Source organism: Anser brachyrhynchus (assembly GCF_964034855.1).
Source record: "Anser brachyrhynchus genome assembly, chromosome: 3".
NCBI classification, from domain to species: Eukaryota; Metazoa; Chordata; class Aves; order Anseriformes; family Anatidae; genus Anser; species Anser brachyrhynchus.
Window position 1 is genome coordinate 67372819 of NC_137696.1, and position 8865 is coordinate 67381683.

At 38.4% G+C, this 8865-nt stretch overlaps 1 long non-coding RNA gene across 1 annotated transcript; it reads right to left on the minus strand.

Annotated features, from left to right (window-relative positions):
* Positions 1–424: 424 nt before the first annotated feature.
* LOC308191473 lies at positions 425–2692 on the minus strand. The gene is made up of 3 exons (XR_013948020.1): positions 2133–2692; positions 673–718; positions 425–562 (listed from the first exon to the last, which is right to left on the minus strand). It is a non-coding gene; the product is annotated as an uncharacterized lncRNA (long non-coding RNA).
* Between the last annotated feature and the right edge of the window lie 6173 nt (positions 2693–8865).

Genomic DNA, 8865 nt, shown 5'->3' on the forward strand with positions numbered 1-8865 from the left:
TTATAGTGATCCCATACAGCATGGCATTCATATCCTACTTCAGAGAGTAGGACCTCAGAGAGTAGGATTTGCACTTCAAATATCAGTTAATTAGCAGCAATAGCCAAGCAGAAAGGCAAAGCTACTCCACATTCACTGATAGCTCACTATGGGTTACTTGAGAATGCATCCACAGTAATGTTATTTTATTAACAGTAATGTCTTATACAGATACCTTTCATGAGATGCAATACTGCTGGTGCATAATTTCTAAGGACATTTGGCAATTGGCTACGTAATCACTGTTTCCTTGAAATATATATAGTGATATATATAATGATCATGCTCTAACAGAATCAAACCACACAAGACACATAAAGTTGGTTGTCTTTTTTAATCTTCCAAAAACATTATCAAAATTGTATTTTAAAAATAAGAAAAGTGTCAGCTGTTCTAGAGAGGCATGATATGCAGGTTCACTTCCAGAATCAACATTTGGGCAACATTAGGTAGTCCAATAGTAGTAGCAGGTGATTACTGGTGGTACTGCAAGTATGAAGTCCTGGAGGAAGATGAGTTTTGCCTGCGTTAAATATTTGGATTGGTAGTGGTGAATTTTCAGTGAGGATTTGTTGGAGATTCTAGTATAGTAGAGTGATATGCTTGCCACCTGAAGGTGCCAATCATAATTACCTAATCATGTAATTTAGGTGATACTTGCACAGATCCAGATGCTCCTCTAAAAGAATAAAAGGAGAAAACAGTTAATCATGTGAGATTGCTTTTACCATCACCCAAACCTCACAGAATCCTTTCCACACTGAAAATGCAGAGTTGGCTAAAATGCAGGAAGACTGAGACAGAAATAATGCCAAAGCATATTACTGTTTCTGAACAGTCCTTCCAGGATCCCTAAAAGCAACTTTTGCCAGGAGTAGATCCAATGTTACCATTGTGAGATAACGAAAATTGAGGTCTTTTGGCCTTACATAGAGATCAGGGAGATATTGCAAGTTTTCTCCCTGGTTGCACTTGAGAGATAAAAAGCCATGGCAGAAATCATCTTTGGCATAGCAGCTCAGATGTGGTATTATCTAACTGAAATGTCTAGGTGGGAGGATTTGTGGTTAACAAAATTTACATCTTACATGAGTAAGAGGTGCTCAGTGCCATATCTGATGGAGCCACATAAGGCAGAAGAACTGTTGCAAAGGAAAAAATGGGGGAGCAAAACACGTTTTCCAGAAGGTTCTCTGACTATTCACAGTTCGCACAAATTACATTTCTCCCGCGCTTAATTGTGTACCTTTCTGTCCAATCTCCTTGCACATTGCACATAGCCAGCAACATGGCCATGTTGCCTCTTTGCTCTTTTCTTCCCTGTCCCATCAGCCGCTTCTGTGCTATCTGCTCACCAAATATTCCTCTTTTTACATTCTTCTCCTATAATTTTGCTAGATGCTGGATGCGAAAGGTCATTTTATCACAAAGGATGGGCAGTAAGGTGTGAGAGAGAAGCATTTAGCAGCTATATTTTTATAACTCTGCAGGCAGTCCTTATGTCAGAAGAGACGTCACTGACTGAGAATCAGAACACATGCCTATTTTACAAGTCCTAAAAGGAGCACAGCAAGGTATGCTCTGACTTAATTCACCGGAATGGTCCCACCTGATGTCCTTCAGGGATAAAAGGCCAGAGATACCTATTCTGAAATGAAAAACAGAGAGGCTCTCCTTCTGATGCCAGATCTACAACAGAGAACTTTTATGCAAAAAGTTCCATTTTGTACCCCCCGCAGGCATGCACAAGGTTTTCAGTGAGATGAATGGAGTTAAAACAACTTTTGAAAAGTGTGCAATGACCTGAGCCTGTTATCTTACCAATGCCCTATTACTTTTGCTCACCTATGCTATGCATTCAATAAGCAGAACAGCAGAATTGCTTAGTTTTGTGAGACAACACCACCCTCCACATTAACACAAAGCCATCCAGTTGTCCTTAAAGACAATATTATTATAGTATACTACAAAGACTATACACCATACTATTTCACAGAACTTTACAATGTACTCTGTAACTTTCTATGTAGTCTTTAAACAGTTTTAAGGAAAATACTGTAACTACTGTAACTCAAAATTTGTAGTGTACTTACTGCAGACAGGAAGAAGAGGTCACGATTCTGAAGACAGAACAACCGTACACCAGCTTCCTGTAAGCATGAAAAGTGTAGAACAAGAAATAAATGTTTTCTGAATGGTGGCCTGGTTAGGTACAGAAAATTTTTAAATTCACAGGCAACACTGATTCTTCCCCTGACACAAACATTATTTTAGATATCAGTGAAAAAGACCCAGTGTCCATCATAGAAAATTTAACAAAGTATTTGCAACAAAAACAAATCTGACCAGTGAAAAGAAAGATTCCCATACCAAAAAGAAGGAGTTCCATCCAGAAATCTGGCAGACCAAGGATTCCCATCAATAGCCTTCTCTTTGCATAATATGGAGGCTCAGGTTTTCAGCTGACCATTATCTGACTCCATGCTGATCCTGGAATTACCTCTGTATTGCAGTATCTTAGTACTCTTCTCCAAACCACAAGCAGGCAGAAGCATCTGACAAATACTGCCTAGTCCAGCCCCACACAATAACCAAAGAACAACTGATGTTGGAGGGACACTTTTTTCTTTTGATACTTGGAAGATTGTATTGGACTTTCTCTTGTGGTTTGACACTGCAGGACAGACACGACTTGGTTAAGTGAACACTGTAGGTGACAGCTTTGTAAAGGCCTTTGCTATGAAGTTTGTTCAAAAGAACAAACGATAACCTCTTCCCAGAAGACAAGGAGACCGGTGGTGTATTGCTCTATATAAGCTGAACTACCCGTCCATTTGTTATACCCTCAAATTCAGAGTGCTTTCAACTTCAGAAAGAGCTCTCCTGCAGGAGCTGATATCTAACCAGCCCTGGCACAGTAGAGGTCACATGGACAAACCAACCACCAAGTCATGTGAGGACACAAGGCTGGAATATTGCCAAAATGGCAAGCATTGCAAATGAATGTTAAGTGCATATGAACTAAATGTGCTGTGAAGTTGATATTCCTTCAGACAAAGGTCGCAGAATCTGTACTTCCTTGCCAGATGTTGAGAAATGGGTGATGTGAGTAGTGAGCAGAATCAGAGCTTCAACCAAGCACACTGCTCCAAGCCTGTTTAAACTGATCTAATTCCAGATTACCATGGCCCTCCCATCCCTACATCAGCTCTACATCTCATACAACTACATGTTAAACTCATTCAAAAAGGGCATTTAAAATAATAATAATAATAATAATAATAATAATAATAATAATAATAATCACTTTCTTGCTACATTCATTTCAGCTGCATCAGGTGCCTGAAAAGATTCATGACATGCTTACAAGAGAATAAATGCTCTCACAGGGAGGGAGGAGTAAGACACAGCAGGGACAGTGGGAAGAAAAATATCCACACATTGATCAGTTTAGGCTACCACAGGTCCCATTGCTTGAATACTTTCATCCTAATGTACCCTGGAAAGAAAGTTGTGTGTATTTATCAATTTTATTTTTCTCCATAATATATTAATTTGAAAAAAAAAAAAAAACAAAACAAAAACCTTGCAAGTTGTGCAAGTTGTTTGCAGCTATTGACCAATGATTATACAGTTTACTTAAGAAAGGATTGTGATCACTGGTGTTATTCATTGTAAATTTGTCAAGTTCAAATGGAAGCAACATCATTTAACACCATCACCACACTTTAAAACCTATATAAACTTAACAGTGCCACAGAAGTAGAGGGTTTGAATTATCAAAGAGATTTTTAAGGGTATACTTAGCAGAAAGCTTATAAACACTGGATCTCGTGGCTTGGGCTTTGTTTTTTAATAATTAAAAAAAATCTTCTTGATATGTGTTACAATTTTCTCTGTTCATCCTGTCCTATACAACTGTAAAGTTAATTGTACCGTATGAGATCAAAGTTCTTCAATACTAACATCTGCTCTGCCCAGAAGAATTGAACTTCACAAGTTAAAGGGAAACTATGAAAATTGCTTAAAAATATCATAGTTGATATGTTAAAAAGTAGAATTTTCCAAGATGTGGCACCAAAGGATATATTTCAATGGTTAATATTTTGTAACTGTTTTTTAGTTTCAACAAGAGTCTGGTAAGAAATGCAGGCTGTGAAGCTTGTTAATAAACTCAGAAGAATGATAAATTTTCTATGAATCCAGGTGGTAAATTTAGAAAACTGTTTGTAGTAAAATGTGTATAAAAGTGGCATGGTTATGGTTGTTAATTTCAAAACAAAGTGTTCTACAAAGGCAAAGAAAAGAATAAACTTTTGGTTTAATCATCTACCCTTCCAGTATCACCATACTGGTTAAGTTTGACTTGAGAGAGTATACTATATGCAAGCTGAAATATCAAGGCTTAACCAGCTTTTTATGTGATGACTTTTGCTTTAAAATTAGTAATAAATTCTTTAATATGTATGTGTTGAGAGGAATACTACCAACATTAGCTACACTACCAGCAGGAATAGTAAAGGGAAAAACAAACAAACAAACAAACAAACAAAACCAAGAAATAAACAAAAAATAAAAACAGAGGTTCATAAACAATTTACAACTTTTCCAACTTAGGCATTTAGTTACTGAAACGGAAAAAACATCTTAAATACAAAGACTATCATCCTGCCAAATTCGAGATCAACTTTTAATGTCTACTTCTTCAGAAGTCCATTGCTAAATGGTAGCCTCAGCTGATTTTAACATAAAGACTGAGGATTGACACTGAACACATTCATTTTTTTCTAGGTATAGAACTATTGGTATAGGTTTGTGAAATGTTAAATATGCTATCCTTGGGTTGAAGGTCTGCCACAAATTTTGAGAAACTAGTGACTCAAAGCCATAAAAATCCAGGAGCATTGGGAAATCTGAGCAAGTAAGAGCAAATTGTTTTGAGTGAAGTTGATGTCTTAGAATGCATATAAATAAATAAATGAATAACAGCAACCCATTGAGATTACAGCAAAAACAGCTAATGCATAATTTTGCATGGAATTAGGAAAATGTCAGTCGTAGAAAGGATTACTGGCAAGTGTCCTGCATTCAAAGCTTTATCAAGTTGACAGATGGCTTAGTTAACATTTTCTTTTACCAGTCTACTGGACCAGTTCCCATGACCCACCAGTAGTATGTTATGAATAAATGTAACTAAAACTGTTGTTTCAGATATAGCTTTAGCTGTAACTACTGACTGTAGAGCTAATCTCCATTCTTTCAAGCAAAGGCTTATACTCCTTTTATTATAGGAGTATAACTTAAAAGGAAGCTCTCATCTGTGAATATTTAATGCATCTGTATTTTAAAAGGTAGATTTTCTCTTCCTACTTACCCGGCAGGATAACTGTCAGGGCAATGAACTCCTTGGATACAGGATACACTTTATTCTACTGAAAGAATTGTTTTGCTCCGATGCAGATTATACTAGTATGGGATGAACTTTTCAAACAAAAATAAGGATGAAAGTCTATTCGCACAGAAATGCTGCTATCAATATCCATGATTTCACAACAAGGTGAAGTGCTTCACTATCACTACAAGGTGTTACACGTTTAACTCCTAGACAAAGTATTGTGGCATAAAATCCTTAGTTGAGATAAATATCCAGGTTTCCTATAGAGTGAATAAACCATGTTGGGTATCGAATAATGGGATCCTCATAGACTGTTATCCACAAACTTAAAGCTAGCTTCGCAATGATTGCTCCTGGCTAAACTGGGATAGGTGATCAGAACATCGCCTCAAGCAGTGTATCTGGCCCAATCTCTTTTATTGTAGAGGCTCACCTTCTCCCTTCCCTTCCCTTCCCTTCCCTTCCCTTCCCTTCCCTTCCCTTCCCTTCCCTTCCCTTCCCTTCCCTTCCCTTCCCTTCCCTTCCCTTCCCTTCCCTTCCCTTCCCTTCCCTTCCCTTCCCTTCCCTTCCCTTCCCTTCCCTTCCCTTCCCTTCCCTTCCCTTCCCTTCCCTTCCCTTCCCTTCCCTTCCCTCCCCTTCCCTTCCCTTCCCTTCCCTTCCCTTCCCTTCCCTTCCCTTCCCTTCCCTTCCCTTCCCTTCCCTTCCCTTCCCTTCCCTTCCCTTCCCTTCCCTTCCCTTCCCTTCCCTTCCCTTCCCTTCCCTTCCCTTCCCTTCCCTTCCCTTCCCTTCCCTTCCCTTCCCTTCCCTTCCCTTCCCTTCCCTTCCCTTCCCTTCCCTTCCCTTCCCTTCCCTTCCCTTCCCTTCCCTTCCCTTCCACATGGTGCATGAGGCGTGGCCATAGGGATTTCCTAAACAGCGAGATGTAGACATAGTCTTATCTGTGCCATGGAGACTGCATGGTATTGCTTCAGTGTTGCCAAGCTTGAATCTAGACTCTCAGCTGTAATAAAATATAGCACATAAATATAATATTGTATTGAGTAAGAAAAGGTTTGTCTACACATAGTACATGAGTTAGCATAACACTTACAGTCCTTTGCTTTCTTCTTTAACACAGGTTTGTCTGAAACCTGGAAACCACAGCATTCAACAAGAGCTGAATATAAAGTATTTGTGCTAATTGACAGTGACATTAACATAGAAAATTTCACTGCAGCAATTACACATTCTATTTTAAACAATATTTGTAAAGTAAAGGGTGATTTTCTGCCAGGAGAAAATCCAGCAGGTAGGTACAGGAAGCTAGTTTATTTTCTTGTGCAGAAATCTGTGGTGCCCAGCAGTTTGTTATCGTTGTCACTCTCGAAAGATATAAGGATGGCTTTCAACCATATAATATCAGAACCAGATAAAACAGCTAACAGGAATACACTATCTATAAAAACTGCAATAAAAAACCTGTTTTGTTACCACCTGCTTATGTTGAATATAGCTGTTGGCTCCAACAATGTTCTATGATACTTTTTATTGTGTTGAAATTCTATAAAATTTGATCACCGCTTGGTCGAAGCTAACAATACATTTAAGACATGCTTGGCACAAATGAACACTTTAACATTCTTGGCTATACCACAATTATTTTTAAAAGTTCTGTTCTGCATTGTTTGTGTAGTTTCAAAATATTTGAAGCTGTTCTAGTTTCTATTGTCCCCAGCCAGCAGCATTTTGTTTGTGCTATTTCAGCCCACGTACCAAGTCAAATTTCATATTTCCACTCACCCAAAACTCTCTTTGAATTCAGTTCTTTTACTTTATCCTTCCAAATAGTGTATGATAGCCAATTATTTCCAAAAACTCTTATTGTAAATATGATTGTGTAACAATATTACATATACAAGCATGGGCAGCTGGATGGATTTTCAGGGGTCTCTTTACTGAAATTTGTTGTCTGTACAAAAAAGAATACTGAGTTTGTTGTGAAACCAGTTCTTAAACTAAACCAGTTTATAGCTCAGTATTTTAAAGAATTAGCTGAAGAATTAGCAGTGGCTTGCATTCAGAATTCACCACCCTATCAGGGACACACATTACAGAAAACTGATGAAAAGCTGTTAATCTCTTTGGAGTAGTTTGGTGTAATTCCTTAATGTCAAGAGATCCTGAGAGTCAAAGTCTGGAATGTAGCTAATTATTTCCTCTCAGTAAAACTGGATTTGCACAGCTTTGCAAAACATAATTGAAAATATACCTCATATCTGCTAGTATTTATAAAAATTATAGAATAAATGTGATAGAAATATTGCTGTATAGTAGCATTTGAAACTTCATTTAGCAATCAATCACTGTGCTATCCTTTGATTGCCTTAATTACACTTCTTAATTACATAAGTAGTAAGTCAGCATTGATTATTTTAAGCCCTTTAAGATATAGCTGAGTTTTAGTTATTTCATAAAATTTTAGATTGTAAGGATACATTCAAACATCTAATCTCAACATATGTATGTCAGTGGCAAGTAAGAACACGCACATCCTTTAGTTGACATAGGAAAAGTCAGTGCAAAAGACGAAGCAATCCTAATGTTGCTACATTTTCCATGTACAAACAAGAAGCCACAAATAATTGCTATGACCTGGCTGGAGATGCCTTGTGCAGCTGTGCTTTCCCCACCACCTCCCTGCTCAGTGCAAGCCAGAAGGATGATGGTGTTGCTGAACTCTCCCAACATTCACCCAGGACCCCAGAGCACAGGCTGGAGGGCAAACCATGGCATAATTGGGCCGCACTGAATGAAGAGCAGCCCACATCCATTTCCTACAGAGAAGGAAATGTTCCCTTTGTACAGCCACAGAGAACCTGTTCCATGCTGTGCCCTAGATACAGCCTTACAGTGGCTGGACAGGCACAGGGCTATGATGGGGCATCTGAGCTCCAGCACCCCATGCTGTGGCAGGAGGACTCAAAATTTTGTGGATGTTGTTAAAAGATACTAAACTTCCAACTACATTTAGGCAAGAAGACATGGAAAAAGAAACATCTGTCTGCACTTACAAGGAATACAAGATTTGCAAGTGTAATGTGAGAAATTCCAAATACAGGCAGACTTAAGGAGTTCAGGTTGCCTAGTAATGTTGATTTCCGCCTCCTCCCCTCACCTATTGTTAAGGACTATCTCATCCACATCAAAATGGTAATTAAACTTCTGTGTATACCTTTAGCATATCAGTAGAGGGTCCAACTGTTTAGGCTAAACTAACAAAGAGGATTTAAGCCCTGATTTCTGTTTAAGTAGCCAAGGGACATGAACACATTGTCTTCCATTGACTGTCCTAGACTGGAAAGCAATGAGCTCCCAAGCTGCGGTAAAATACAGCTGAAGCATTGAATTCCACTAATGCTGCAAATATGTAAATGTAGCCCCAACAACTCACT